The 13,733-nt window shown below is 41.0% G+C and overlaps 1 protein-coding gene across 2 annotated transcripts in view; it reads right to left on the bottom strand.

Moving 5' to 3' along the window:
* The window catches only part of Kcnb2 (potassium voltage-gated channel subfamily B member 2), a 534,338-nt gene that overhangs the window by 288,243 nt on the left and 232,362 nt on the right, over nt 1-13,733 (bottom strand). The window lies entirely within an intron of this gene.

The raw sequence follows: 13,733 nt of genomic DNA, 5'->3' as shown, positions 1-13,733 counted from the left end.
TTTTTTTTTTTTTTTGCGGAACTGGGGATCGAACTCAGGCCCTTGTGCTTGCCAGGGAAGTGCTTATTCTACTGAGCCATCTCCCTGGCCCCATGAAGTTTTGATATGTGTATGTACATTATGCAGCAATCAAATGATGCTAATTGCAACATTATTGCTAAAATATTTGATGGCTAGACAAAGTCTCACATTTTGCAGAGGTTAAGCAAATGGATGAACCCTGTCTCAGTTACTCTTCTCTTGTTGCTGGGACAAAATACGTGACACCCAAAGTGAAGGAAGGAAAGGTTTCTTTAGCTCACAGTCAGTGGAGGTTTCAGTCCATACTCAGCTGGCTCTAAGGCAGAGCAGCACCTCAGGCAGCTAGCTAGCCTCTCTCTCCCGCTTATATTGTAGTGCAGAGTATCTGCCCCAGGGAACTCACACCCATAATCCCAGCATTGGATCAACAATCATTCACAACTCCAAGCTGTCCCACGACTGCAGGAGGCTTTGGGGGGATACCTAGACGCAAACCATAACAGATATACTGTACCCTGAGGATTTAAAATATCTGTACAGGTAGGTACAGAGAAACTAAGCCATACTTCTCAAACAACTTTTCTGTTTGCAACATTTCTCTTCATTTCATTTGTTTCTGAAGGACATTCAGATAAATCTGAATAGCAGATAAAAATGGATATCTTTCCCAAATATCATGTGGGATATGCTTATACAAGAATATTATTTGTTATGTATATGAAATTCAAATTCAACTGAGAGCCTATATTTTTACTTGATAAACCCAGCGCACCCTGCCATGAGACAGTTGTGGAAATCAAAAGCAATTTCCTGCAGTAATGTAACTGAAAAGATTTAGCATGACACTTGATGCATGAAAAGCAGGTTGATCCCTAATCCAAACATCTGAAATCCAAAATCCAGAATCCAAACCTCCTTGAGGACTGACATGACAACACAAGTGGAAACGTTCACCCTGATTCCATGGGACAGATTACAGTCAATAACATCTTTTTCTGCTTTTGCCTGTTAAGGATTTCTCAGTTCCTTTTTATCTTGCAAGTCTTTTTATCCAATGGTACAAAAAGATCAGAAAAACTGGTGAGTGAATAATGATGGAATCAAAAGCATAAAGAGAAAGAGGGAGGGCTGCCATTACACAGGGTTCATTGTCATCTAGAAGCTACAGACCGTGTCTTAGTGCATCAAGAGGCTGTGTTGTGCCTGAGAGATCTCAGCCTTCCTGGTGAGACTCTGGTGTAAGGCAGCTTCTCCTAGCCTCTTCTTTTTTAGTATCATTCCCTGAAATGGGTATCAGCTCATTAGTAGTAACAACAAAATTTTTAAAAATTGATTATTCTAATTATAAAAGTAAAAACTCAAAATTCAGAAATGGTAAAATATGGTAGAGAAAAAAGAAAAATGAAAGATAAACAATTCAACCACTCAGAGGCAATTATTTATTCACATTATGATGTATGAACTTACGATTTTTAACAATTTGGGTATGGGCTGTGTGCGTGTATGTGCATGTATGTGCTTGTGTGTCTATGTGCATCTACATTTAGTACTGTTTTACAGCTTGCCTATTCACTTAAATGTAATGAATCTTTTTCCCTAAGTGATATTTCTGCTAAAGAATGACTACACCTGCTCAATAATCTACATATGTATTTGTCATCATTTATACAGTCAGTAGTCCACTCTTGGGTATTTATCTTAGAGTAAATTGCCACAGAATGGGTAGCTTAAAGGAAATTTACTTTCTCACAGTTCTGGAGTCTAAAGACTGAGGTGAGAAGGCCAACATGTTCAGTCTCCAGTGAGGGCTCTCTTCTTGATCCGTGCCTTTTCAGCCTGCCCTGACCTTTGGGGAGACAGGGAGCGAGTCTCTGATACACATTCTCATAAGAGCACTTACAAGAGCCTTTTGATGCAGAAGGTAACTGTCTAAAAAAATAGGGAAAAGAGTCTTTTCCAGACACAAACTATGCTTAAAACCCACTGAACATGTGTAAATTGCTGTGCATATAAGAGTATATTAGATAATTCTTGCTCCAAAGGGCTTCAGAGTCTGGGCAGAGGAAAGGGCTGGAGAAGGGGCCAAGTAAGGAGATAATGAAAGAGGAAGCCCACATCTTTTATTTTGCCCTCTGCGGAGGTGGCGTATGTCAGTGTATAGCTTTATTAGCTTTTGCACTTACTGCTAATCCACCTTCTAGGAAGCATAGAAGGCATCCATGAGCAAGAGAGAGGTGCAACTCCCCTCAGAGTCACTTCAGTTTTGAAAATATACTGGACTGAATGTGACCTTTAGTTGGCTTCATCACTCAATCTCTTGTTGATCTTCTCTTAAATTGTTAGTGATCAATTTGCTGGCTGAGTTCCTAGACTTATTCCAAACAGCTAAAGAAATAACCTTCATTAGACAGAGAAAGAAGGTACTATATGCGAGTTCACCACAAATTCCCCATTGCGAGGTATAGTGAAATGAATGCTCTAATATATCTAAATATTCTTTTACTTACATTTTAATTTTAGGAAAATCTGGTGGGGGAGAAAACAAAAATCCACTGATTCAATTAAAAATATAATTGTCTTTATGAAAATATGTTTTCTAATAGCAATGGGAAGTGATTGATTTTCCGAACAATTTTAGAAGAACTAAATCTGAATTAATTTTGTGGAAGTGAGTGTGACATCTTCTGGGTTAGGAAGAGGAAAAAGTAGTATGTCTTTATTTTCTTATTTACTTATTTTTTTAATCATATATCTTTAAACCTGAAGTTCTCAAACTTAAGCCATATTTCTGAACAATAAAGAATTTGTGTTAGAATGATGATCTATGACTTCCCAGCAAAGTACCAGCCTTTTGACTATAATCTGTCCCATGGCATCAAGTGTGAAAGTTTCCACTTGTGTTGTCGTGTCTGTCCTCAAGGAGGTTTGGATTCTGGATTCCGGATTTCAGATGTTTGGATTAGGGATACTGGACTTGCTTTTCATGCATCAAATGTCATGCTAAATCTTTTCAGTTACATTACTGTAGAATATTGCTTTTGATTTCCACAATGGTCTCGTGATAGGATGCGCTGGGTTCATCAAGTAAAAATATAGGCTGCTCAGTTGAATTTGAATTTCATATACACAACAAATAATATTCTTGTATAAGTATATCCCACATAATATTTGGGAGAGGTATCCATTTTTTATCTGATATTCACATTTATCAGAATGTCCTATATTTTTCTGGCATTCCTGCAGAGGTATGGTGATTCATATTTTATTTTCCATCCCAAAGAAGTGAAGTGGCCAGAAAGATCAAATAAAGGTGCTGTCATTTGTCTAAAAAGATATGGATTCCACAAATTAAGGCATTAGCTCTCTTCCAACAGTCTGCTTCACAATCTTATGGCATATTTGGCTTGCCTTCTTGGTCTTCACTTTGATTTAAGTATTTCCAAAATGATACATTCAGTGTTTTGCATTTCTAAGCCAAGACACACATTAAATGGAGAAACAGCTATACAACTGGCATTGAAATATTAATTTGTTTAAAGATTGATTTTCCTGGCCATAACCACTCACTCATATTTAATTTACAGAACTGAGGGTACACACAAAAAAAAAAACGAAGCAGAGAGTGACATACAATATCCTCAAGTAAGATTATGAAATACAGCCATAACACTGGATGGCAGAACAAGAAAGATATAACAAGTAAGGAGCAGGGGGCCAATAACTGGGAGAAGAAAATGAAATGCTTTAGTATGTAAGGAAGGGAAAGAGACTTAGAACCTAAATAAAAGAGGAAGAAAGGAAGGAGTACTACTTCTTAGGCACAAGATCCAAATGCTATAATCAAACAAATGGTAAGGAGCAAGCCTAAACCTCTACGTGCAAATCAACCCAGGAAATGATCTTGGTAGTGGGTGCACAGAGCACTCTTCCTAACAAGTCACCGCTAAGTCTGCTCGCCTCTTTAGAGAATAGCCAATAAAAGAAATCTGGTTCAGACTGATTGTCTCAGAATGAGTTTGGGAAATTCTACTATTTCTTGGTTCTCCAAAACAGTGCTTGTCCAAATGCTTTTGGATTGGGGAACATGACCAAAGTGCCAGGCTTTTTGCATTCGCATGTGACGGGGTTCCAACCACTAGGTAGGGGATGGATGGACACCTAGAAAGTGGTCACCATGGCAAAGAGAGGGCCCTTGGGTTAAGACCACGATGACCATCATTCCTTGTCTGAGGTTTGTAAAGGGATAGTTTTCACAGAGGACACTGAAGAAAACAGAATGATTAAGTCACATGGGGCTACAAGGCTTGGTTTCTGAGTGAACATTAGGTCTTAGTTTTAGTTTTTGTGTTATCCAATTTTAAATATGTTTTCATTCAAATAAATACCTCATGCAAACCATGCTCTCCACAAGCACCAATGCAATCATTCTGATGCTCTACTTAAAATGAGGCATAAAGGTTGAATAATTGAAGAGGAATTTCACTTCTGCACATCTCCCTGTGCAATTGCAATTTAATTAAGTAATCATTTCATAATCAAACAGTACAAAAAGCAAAAATTACACATTACTAGATAAAGCATTCAAATCAAATGCTTCTCAGCTCTCTCAGGCAAATTTTAATTCTCCATGTAAGGATATGTGATTTCTAGAATACTGCTAATATCAAAAGAAGGAATAAACTTGACTCTTCTCAGCATGGTGGGCATCTGCATTTTGGAACAACTGATGAAAAAAAAAGATGGAGCTCTTGTTAATGCATGAGGTTTTCTAGACACCTGGATTAGGAGGATGTGGATCAGGCATAGTAAAAATATCTGGTGCTCGCTACAGCAAGCAAATACTAAATGCATTTATTAAATTGGCCAATAAATAATACTATATATAACACAGCTGACTTAGTGAAAAGATATTTAAGTGTGTTTAATTTCTTAACTCTTTTCAAACAATGGCGATGTTTGTGGATATATCTAGCATCATATCTGTCATAACAGATACATGCCTAAAATCATTTGGATTACTTAATTAAGTCAGTTGCTGACTGAATAAGATAGACGTTCAGATGGCCCAGGATATGGGATAGCACAGGGATGTGGGATAGCAGAAAAAGATACAGATTTGAATTATGTAGTTTATAAACACTAGATCATCCCATTAGCTATAACTATGACAAAGAAGATAGAGGAGGGACTTGAAGACTTGCTGAATATTGAGTAGGTGGTCACCACTGAGAAGGGGGTGCAACCTGAGCAAAGGTCTGGAATAGAGGGAAACACTGTATGCCATGTGGACCTAAGGCACAGAGAAAGGAAGAGAGCATCAGGTCGTACAGGCCTCATGGGGATTTGTCTTCTTCATATACACAATAAAAAGCCATGCAGGAAAAAGCATGGCAGGTAAGATATACAGTTTTGAAGATTGTACTGCCTGCTGAGTGAAGATTAGGTTGGAAGAGGGGTTGGACTGGATGTGGGTAGACTGGTGAGAAGGCAGGCCACGAGGTTAACTCAGACAAATGATGACAGTAGAGAAGTGCACTCAGAGTTGAGGAGCAATGAGGAAGCTAATCACTAAGATACGATGCTAGATTCCAGATGCTTGGTGATGGGAGGTTGGATCCTGATGTTCAGATGGCCCAGTTGTGGGAAGTAAGGTTCTTATTACCAAGACAAAAATATTGCAAAGGAACAAACATGGACACCTAGGGGCAAGGAAATATTTGGCCTTGGACACGTTGTTCATGGGTTGTCCACAGAGATTTGTCCAGTGGTCATCTTGTGTCTTCAGCTGAGAGAAGGCCCCAGAAGCCAGGTTTCTACTGCCCCAGTACAGCAGACAGGAAAGTGCACGTGTGTTTTTGGTGGCAGAAGCAGGCAGGACAGGGAGCTTCACGCCGCATAACCAATTTCAGCCACAGTTACACCACATGCTGATTCAACATTTTCATGTGTGAAATAAGGGCGATGGTTCAAGATGGAGCCTAAGCAAGATGGTTTCAGGTACACAAAGGCGCACAGTGAATGCGGAGTCCTGTGCAGCTCCTCTGCTCTATGCTGACCACAGGAGCAGCATTACTCGCTGTTTCTTTCTCCTCCAACACTTCTCCTGTGTTGTTTTTCTTTTGTTTACCCCATCTATGATCTTATTCTCACTATTTTTTAGGTGGCAGGGTCATAACCACACTGAAGATCTACTACAGCATCTGCCAGATCTCATGGCTAGACAGTAAGAAGGTAGTGGAACAAAGAGAAAAGGTCCTTGCCATCAAAGTATTTCTGCACATCTGGTTTTTTATTTAATGGAAAAAAAGTAAAAGCAAAATTTCATAAGAAAACAACAGGAAAATAACAAAAGTTAATGCATTGCATATTGTCATCTCTAAGGTAGGTAATCAGAGCACAAGATATGAGCTTTAGGGCTGGGGAGATAGCTTGGCAGCATAAGCGCCTGCCTAGCAAGCACAAGGACCTGGATTTGATCCCAGTACCACATGCCATACTGACCCTGGAACCGTGGGTATGCTGTGCCAGCCTCAGAACTGGGCATGGTGGCTCACATCTGTAATCCCAGTGCTGGGGTGGCTGAGACAGGAGGATCACTGTGATTCTGAAAAGATCGCGCAGCTTAAGGTCCAGTGTCTCAGGATCAGATTATGGGATATTTGTGAAGATGAACAGATAAAAAGCCCACACTCACCCCCTTGTCCACTTTTGGACACTGACAATCTTCATGTGAAGTGCTTCAGAATCTCTGATTATTTTCTGATCAACTGGAAACTGGCTCTGTTTCATTTAATCTCATTTTCCTCTTGCTGAATTTCTAATAAGATTCCTTTAATGCATTTGGTTCACTGTTTTTCAGTTAAGCCTATTTTCCTTTTTCCTCCTCCCTTCTTTTCCTTCCCTCCTTTCCCCTCATTCTTCTTTCCTTTCTTCCTTCTTTCCCTTCCACTAGAACACTACAAAGCCGGCTGCCCACCCATTCATGGCCTTACCCTGGTAGACTGAAGAAGAGCAGACAGGAAAAGCATGATGAACGCATTCACTTAAAAATGTACCGATAAAACCCAAATAAAAAAAGGTACACACAAATTATTATTTGGTTTCTCTTTTATGGACAGTGCTCATCATTAAAAACCACACTAAAGGGCTATTTGAGCAGATACTGCGAACAATATAAGCAACACATTATAGCAACAGTGAGGACGAAGGGCCATTCACTTGCCCCCAGGCTCCTCCAGGAGCCCCTGGATGGCCTCCACACATGCTGCGCTCTGTTGGGCGCGCGGCACAACAGCCTTGTCTTTTTCTGATTAGAGCTTATTCCTTCCTCAGGTCGGATCATAAATTTAACATTTCCTCTAAAAGGCCTCCTGTGTTTGTGTTAGAAGATTCTGGCATTCCCTTCCGGCATGTCTCCCTGAATCCTTTATCACATACTTTAAGGAACATTATTGAAATTGCCAGTTTATGTGCCTGACTCCAGTGTGAATGTACAGGCCATGAGAGGAGGGATCCCATGGCTGACCCTCGCAGGGAGCCTGCCACCAGCAGGCGGCACGGTGTCTCCTGTACCAGTTGAGGATATTCCTGGCTTTTTGATCTCAGGCATACACAACATGATGCAAACTTTTGACCCACTGGGAGTATGGGCAGACTGCAGAGCGTGTGGCTTTGGCCAGCTAGATCTGTGTGGAAGTGAAGGGCACCACTTCCAGTGGTCATTTATGGCTATGACTCTCTCTTGGCCATAAAGCAAACTGTGAGTGGCTGTTTCCTCACTCTGGGTTCTGCAGTGATGATGATCTGAGTGAATGATGCTGAGCTAAGTCCCGAGTTGAAGGACACAGAAGAAGAAACAAATCCTTCACTGCAGATAACTAGGATTTGGGCATTGTCTGGAGAGGCCACCCTGGTACATGAAGGCTGTACCACTGATGGGTGAATGAATAGGAAAGAGCATTGCAACTTCTCCATCTGCTTCATTAGCCTGAAGAGGTCTTTGACTCTACTATCTCTGTTTCAGGGAAAACTACACATTAAATATAACTTCTTGTTAAACTTAATCTCAATTTAATTAGAAGTGACCAGGAATACATTTGGATATTTAATAACATCTTGCTTAGAAAAGTCTTCATTGCATCTAACCAGGGAGGTGACATGAAACAGTGTCACTAGCAATACTGAAAGACCCTCTGTGGTTTCACTGTCTGTCGATGGGCCCCTGATGCTCATCCATTTTCCTTTAGTTTCTGTTCTACAGTTCTCATGGACACACACACACACACACACACACACACACACACCCTTACTCTTCTATAGTAGTAGTTATGCAGAGCTTACATAGTTTCAAAGGTCATGTTTTTCAAAGCAGTTCATTATTGGGTTTAACTAGTATTTTGCATAAGTGATTTATCATTTTTAAGTGTCAGTTTCCAAGAGGGGATTACTATAAGACTTGAAGGAGAAAATATATGAAGAATAAAGTACAATTGCAAAGTGCTAGGCACATACCAAGGCATGTGATTTGAAGGGAGCCAGAAGCCATAACTGCCCTCAAATTGCCAGCAGTCCTTTCTATTAGTGTCTTTGCTGGGGGACCTTTATGAAATTTTAGTAAATTGCATTGCTAATTGTCTTAGATATTTCCCTCTTGCTGCTGAGACACAATACCCAATGGCCAAAATTAAGGAAGGAAAGGCTCACAGTTTGTGGAGGGTTTAGTTCATAATCAGCTGAATCCAAGGCAGGGTGGTGTGGCACAGGGGCAACACTGCAAGGAGGCAGAAGACAGCCAAATGAACCCAAGTAAAAGGCGAAAGCAAACCTCTTTTCTTCCCTTATATTGTAAGCAGGTTACCCACCCTTGGGTGGGTGTAGCACTCACACCATCTCCATGCCCTCCTCTTGAACAAGATGAGGATGTTTGCAAGGTGAGGACCCTGGCCCCCTGCTCAGTTGCTTATTAAACTTCTAAATTCTCAAGTTGACACAACATATCAACCGTTAGGTAAATGGACTACGATTAATTCTTTATCGCCTAAGATACCTGCTCACTAGTATGTTGCTGAGAGCATGGAGACATTGGATGCCATGTGCTGTGGTTTGGAGAGCTGTTTCAATAAGCTCGCTGGACAGGTGAGTACAGACTGAAGACCTCAACTGTGAAGGTGTAGGTTGTTGAAAGGGCAGAGGGCAACACAGTCACAGCTTCTACTCTAGTGGAAGTGCTTCACCTAGGAGCAGGATGGGATTTCCCATGGCTGAGCAGCCATTTGATTTTAAGGGGCATCTTTGAAAAAGCACTTGTCCGTTCTGAGCACCTCGTGACTTAGTTATTCCATGATCATCAAACAGAGCCATGCCTGACAAGATGGCTGACAGGCTGCAGGGTTGCAGCTCCTCCCTCAGGAGATCAACTAAATTTCACAAAAGATTTTGTTTCAAAAATCTTTCGTCCTTATGTCATTCAAATGAAAAATGAAACAATTTTGTGTCATTGTAAAAGCTACAGAAATAGGTAAGGAGGATATTTCTTTTGCTTTTTGTCCCCTTCAGGAAAAAATTCCCAATTATGCCCCTAATTCTGCCACATTTATCTAGACAGGTGGTATCAAACCATTGACTGCTTGATGAAAATATGTAAAGGTGAAGTAAATAATGTCAGTAGAGGGAGAAGGCAAGGTTAGCCGATGAAGGCCAGGTGTGGTAGGCATCCAAGCCTGCAGATAGAAATAGAATGGGGAGAAGCATTCTTTAAACTATGTCAATAAACTTTAGTAGCACATTACTTCTGTTACTTAGAAAAAATAGAGACAAAAGGTACTATTATGAGGTATTCTGAGGAAGAGGTAGAAGAAACTTTCAACCACATATCTCTGCAATAGCAAAAATCTATATTTTTCTCCTGGCTGAGAGAGATGAGGGAAGAGTAGAATGCTGAAGATACTGAAATCAGGACTAAACAGGAATCATTCTTTCCAGTATAAAAGGACAACATCTCTGAATAATTAACACTGATGCAAAAAGGCCTGCAGAGAGATTTGATGCCTCATCCAATGCTGGAGAGAGAAGCACTCACTGAGATAATGCACCAGAAGATAGTGTTCTCTGAAATCAATGGCAACTTCCAGTCCATACTATACTATTGATTCTTTATGGTGCCGTGATAAGTCATTTTAGATGGTCTTAGCAAATTAGAGCAAAACTATAGCTTCACCTCCACCTGTACTTGGTTGTTTTGCCTATAGTCAGGCTCTGCAAATAGTGTCCTTTCCAACAAAGAAAATGACTCAACAAAGTAGATAACATATATTCCACTTTTATTAAAAGCCAAATTTTCTCCTCACCATCAGCACTGGAAGCCTTTCATTTTCTTTTAGGCTTATTCTCCACCCTTCCCCTTCTGGCTGTAGGCCTTCACATCTGCCTCCAACACACTACAGGGAGGCTTCCTTGTACCTAGCTTCCTCTTGGGATTGGCCAGAGGGCGCACTGGCAAAGGACTCGCTGCAGTGGCCTACAGAGTCAGAGTGGCCTAGTTTTGTTTCTTATGCAATGTTGCAACTCCTTTCAGGGGCTCTCTGTACCATCCCCTCTATGACTGGCTTCTGATTTCCTCAGCCCCTCCGATCTTAGAGGAAGGAAAGAGACCTCCAAGCCCCCTCTGTTTGGGTTCCTCTCATCCTGCCCATCTTGATAAAGAACCTCTTTTTCTGCTCTCCATAAATTAATAGCCAACTGTGCCATGTGATCTATTTCCAGCTGTCTGTCTGACTGATAGTATATTAAAAAATGAGAAAGTATAATTCCTAGACCACATTTTGATGATTTAAAAATGGGAGGGAAAAAAACCTGAATACAAAAATGTTATACATTATTTATATTCTGTGTTTCTTATTTGGAGGCGTGCTGCATTAGGGGTTCAAGCTCTGCATGACCTCTTCATGCAGCATGGAATGCTGATGGCATTTCTGCATGTGTGGAGACCAATTAGCATGTGCTTATAGGAGCTGAGGTCAGGCTTTTACGCTACTCTTTAATTCATGTCACTGACACTCGATACCTCTTCTTGTTCCCTTTTGCATTCTGGGAAACAGAAGGAGACAAACAAAATGAAAGCAACTAAACTAAACAAAAAATTGGTACTTGAAGATCAGTGATCTTGTAGGTAAAGCAGAAAGAGAAAAGAAATTCAAGTATAATTAGGAGGCTATTTCAAACTACAAAGGCATCCACCAACCATTCCTCATCTTCCTGGATTCACAAGAGGAATTTAAGTTGCAGGATGAGGAGATTACATCAGAGATTTAAAAGGGACTCACTTTCTGTCTGTGAAAGGTATCATCTTTTAAAACACTGAGGGAGGTTAGAAAGGAAGCCATGAAATATTTTCTCTGGATGTCTCAGCAATTTAAGTTCTTTCCTCTCTGGGGTGCTTCCGTTCTGACTGTCTGAAGGCAAGGATTGGGATTGAATAACTTCTCAAGGTCCCTTGTTAGGCTACGAAGTACTGATCAGAAAGCACCAGTGGTTCCAACGCAACATGAGGAATGAGCTACATGGTTGGTATTAAAAAAAGAAATCCTAGAGTGGATCATGGGAAGCACATGGGACAAGAGGAGAGCCATTCAGTGGAGAAGCAGACAGCGACACACATCCCTGCATCAAGCATAGGTTCTTGGGGAAAGCTTGAGTTAGCAACAAGACCAAAGGCAAGTTAATTTCTTGAAAAATTTTTGAGAAGTGTGTGATTATAAAGCAACGTAATCCAATTATTTGAATAAACTTTTGGAATCTTTGTCCATAATTTTCCTTCAAATGTTGCTTTTTGCTATAATATTATATTTTATTATATGGGAGACAATGAAGAGACCAGTGATGGTCTTTTCTCTAACTCATGAATTACTCATCCTAGGAGTGCACACGAATGGAAACAGTGTTATCCAGAGGATGGCTTACAAAATTATAAATCTCTGTGCCTGTAAGTGGGAGAAAAATCCTGGCAATATGACGGCTGTTGGTAATCTACCACACTGCGGAAATTAAACAACAACCCTTATGTCTGAAGAATTCATAGTCACTTTAAAGAAAAAAGCATTTTATTCACTATGGGTTATTAGGAATTATACTTATTTATTTTTCACTTTAAAGAAAATAATGTGGTTGGTGGTTTGAAACCAGAGATTTGAGCCAAAACCCGAGGTGCACTTTCATCCAACAGATCTGTAACCAAGTATCAATATTTAGCTCTCAGATCAGTATTACATATTATTTTTAATTATGGAAACAGCATTATAGCTGAGTGAAAGAAAGATCAAAGTTTTCACCAGAGGTTTAGATCTCTGTAGATGGTTTATCTCTGTAGATGGTCCACTCTATGCTGACCAAACCTATACACCATGATTCAGCTTAGCTGGGAAGCTATGAACGCCCTTGCAGGTCCTCTTGGGGACACACTGCAAAAGCTGAGCCACCATTGTGTACATCTTTTTCCTAAACAGAAGTTCTTTATGTGACTCCTTTTACATTGATTCCCAGGAGACTCGGTGTGCAGCTGCTGGTCCCACATCCTCTGAGCAACCTGCATCAGTCCAGCCCAGCTTGTCCTCAGGCTGCTTCTGATGAATCTGGCTGTCTGTTCTGCCATTTTGCCCTGGTCCTTGAATGTCTTCCTAAGAATGTCTGTCTGTAACCTCCTGGCTAGAGCCTGGCCTGCCATTGGCACCTGCTAATGGGTGAACCCCAGTTCTAAGAATGGCCTACTGCTCTAGGCCACTAACCAAGTCCCCAGGGTACATCCCAGTTTAGAACCGAGTCCCAGTCTTATCCCTCTAAATCTGCATGAGTAACCTCCTTAGTTAGCACCTCAGGTCCTTGAAGACTTGGCTTCTCTTTCCCACTCAAATTTCTCCCATCCAGGGTGCTGAGAGTGACAAGATCTGCTGACAGATGCCTGGGGAACAAACCTCTCATTCTGAGGCTCTAGAGGCCTGATAAGGCAACCCCTCTGCCATATATGATTCTTCCTCCGCATCTCTCTGGCCCTTAAATTACCCAAACACTCATATTCTCCACAGTACTTGGTCTACTTTCCTTGATTGCCATCCTCTACCCTTGAACGCACTCAGTTTTATTGGGGCTCTACTCTCTATTGAGCTATTTTACCACCATGTTTGATATTAAAGCAAAGACCAGAAACACAACCATCTTGTCCACCTTTACAAATATGAGAGTGACCTACCAGTAGGATGTCATCCTTCACAGGTATGAGGCAGTGTTTCTGCTTTTGCATTCTGTCAGGTAAACTAGACTGGACCCTGAATAGGAATTTCTTGATGGAGTTGAAGAATGGGCCATGGTTTCTATATCAAAAGTTTAGTGACAGGGTAATCAGAGGAGCTTAGGTAGCCTTGGAAGGCTGCATACAACAGAGAGAAGCCATCTAAAGGAAAACATTCCATAGGGCCAGCCAGATAGCTTGGTGGACTAAAATGCCTGCTTAAGCAGAGCGCAGTGGCTGGGGTTCGATCCTTGGTGAGCTGTGCTGGCCCTGCTCCTGGGGCACACTGATGGCGATTGAGACTCGGTATGGCACTGCGCACCTGTAATCACAGCACTTGGGAGATTGAAAACAGGAGGATCACTATGAGTCTGATTTACGTAGTGAGACCCTGAACTAAATACATAAAAAAGGAATACATTCCAGAGATAAT

This window comes from Octodon degus, unplaced genomic scaffold, assembly GCF_000260255.1.
Source record: "Octodon degus isolate 3935 unplaced genomic scaffold, OctDeg1.0 scaffold00091, whole genome shotgun sequence".
NCBI classification, from domain to species: domain Eukaryota; kingdom Metazoa; phylum Chordata; class Mammalia; order Rodentia; family Octodontidae; genus Octodon; species Octodon degus.
This window is presented reverse-complemented; position numbering and strand designations above follow the sequence as displayed.